The sequence below is a fragment of the Vigna unguiculata genome, unplaced genomic scaffold (assembly GCF_004118075.2).
Source record: "Vigna unguiculata cultivar IT97K-499-35 unplaced genomic scaffold, ASM411807v1 contig_258, whole genome shotgun sequence".
Lineage (NCBI taxonomy): Eukaryota > Viridiplantae > Streptophyta > Magnoliopsida > Fabales > Fabaceae > Vigna > Vigna unguiculata.
The window spans coordinates 25001-27500 of NW_021010961.1; positions in this window are offsets into that span (position 1 = coordinate 25001).

Consider the following 2500-nt stretch of genomic DNA (forward strand, 5'->3'; position numbering starts at 1 on the left):
GAGTTCAGTATTCGCTTCAGTCGATTCCAACTTCCCAAAAACCTGCCTTCTTCGCAGTTCGGCTAAGTCTCCCTCGTTTCCAACTTTCCTCTAAGTTGCCCTCCTCGCAGTTTGGCCAAGTTCACTCTTTTCCAGCGTCATCCCCCCAAGTTGCCTTGGGCGCAGTTCGGCCTAGTTCACTCTTTTCCAGCATCATCCCCCCAAGTTGTCTTGTTCGCAGTTCGGCCTAGTTCACTCTTTTCCAGCGTCATCCCCCCAAGTTGCCTTGTTCGCAGTTCGGTCTAGTTCACTCTTTTCCAGCATCATCCCCCCAAGTTGCCTTGTTCGCAGTTTGGCCTAGTTCACTCTTTTCCAGTGTCATCCCCCCAAGTTGCCTTGTTCGCAGTTTGGCCTAGTTCACTCTTTTCCAGTGTCATCCCCCCAAGTTGTCGTTGCCAACAACCCAAGAGTCCATAGTATTCGGAGTTCTAGCGGGGCCTCCCCTTGCTTCCAACAACCCAAGAGTCCATAGTATTCGGAGTTCTAGCGGGGCCTCCCCTTGCTTCCAACAACCCAAGAGTCCGTAGTATTCGGAGTTCTAGCGGGACCTCCCCTTGCTTCCAACAACCCAAGAGTCCATAGTATTCGGAGTTCTAGCGGGGCCTCCCCTTGCTTCCAACAACCCAAGAGTCCGTAGTATTCGGAGTTCTAGCGGGGCCTCCCGTTGCTTCCAACAACCCAAGAGTCCATAGTATTCGGAGTTCTCGCGTGGCCTCCCATTGATTCAAACAACCCAAAAGTCCATCTTCTTCGCAGTTCAACATCGCCTCCCTCGTTTCCAACAGGCCCAAAGGTCGTCTTCTTCGCAGATCCACGAAGAGCTCATCACGATTTGCCACATTCCATTTCCCACGGGTTGTCAACAACACTTTCTCACACTTCCCGCAATCGAGTACGTGCATGACATGCCAAAGCACATCTTATTTGCCTTCCATCGCACTCAAGACGACGGGTTGTGGAAGAACGATATTGCTCACAACAAGTTCAAGGACAACGTCTCAATCAAGGGACACAACCGAATTATGTTAACTGGGTCGCTAAAGTAAACCCGAGTTCATATAATGCACCGCATCCAAAAGAACTAGCCACAACACGTGCATCACTGAGATGTTTCACTAGATGGAACACGTGCGTGACATTAGGATCCTCCAACACCTCTTCGTGATGGAAAGATAGAATTCGAAGCAACCACAGAAGTACCGTCTAGTGGGTAGGCAACACAGGGACTGATCAACCAATATCACCCAAGGCAACGGGTGAAAATGGAAGAGATGCATGCTTGACCGTTCGATACGCAAGGCATGGAGCCAGCCAGCAAGTGCATCTCGATTACAACTCACACACCCTCACGTTCGCAAGACACCACACCACAAGACGGTCCACCCCCCACCTACCATGGGCAAGCAAGCAAATGGAAACATCAAGTGACGCATGGTCAAGCATCGCTAGGCATGAAAATAACTTTCCACAATATCCGAGGGACTAGCTGCCGAGCTAACCAACGATCAGTGACGACCGTGTGTTGGTATTAATAAAGCTCAACAACTATGAAGAGGCTAGTTGTGCCATGATAAACATGCTAACGCACGCACCACGTGAGGGGGGAGGCCTCATCAAGCTCCCTTTAAAACCTGCCAGTGTGGAGCTGGCCGGCTCAAGGAGCACTCCCCCCCTATAAGAGGTTAATATGCAAAAGGCAAAATTGTACAAGTAGATACACTTTTTTTGAGCAGACATAAGTCCATATCTCGGGCTACACTTCGAATTTTGATGCGATTTTTTGCAGTAATTCGTAGAATAATGGTATCTCCTTGCTCACCAAATTTCATAATTTTTCTCGAAGGGGAACTATTTTTTTTATTTTTTTTACTTACCGGGTATGTGTAAAATCGGGAAAAATAGAAAAGCACATGTAGACTTCGAATTTCGACCTCATTTTTTCCAGTCCACCACTAAACAATATCAGGAACCTCCCCACAAAATTTCATTCAGTTTGGCCAAGGTCTTAAATTTGACAAATTTTGGCACCAAGCTATCTAGTCGCGGTGCACCGACCAACTTGGCCAAGTGCAAAATGCATCCAATTCAAAACTTTTGTGCACCAACACTTTTACAGTACTCATTTGGGGACATTTGGAGGCCTTTCCAACCCTCACATCTCAAAAACCACGAATTTCATTTTTTCACAAAACTCCCCACCAAGCCTTCTAGCTATGCCGCGGTGCACCGCCAACATTGGCCATGTGCAAAACCCTCCGAACTCAAAACTTTCGTGCACCAAGAATTTCATGGTATTCATTTGGGGACATTTGGAGGCCTTTCCAACCCTCACATCTCAAAAACCACGAATTTCATTTTTTCACAAAACTCCCCACCAAGCCTTCTAGCTATGCCGCGGTGCACCGCCAACATTGGCCATGTGCAAAACCCTCCGAACTCAAAACTTTCGTGCACCAAGAAT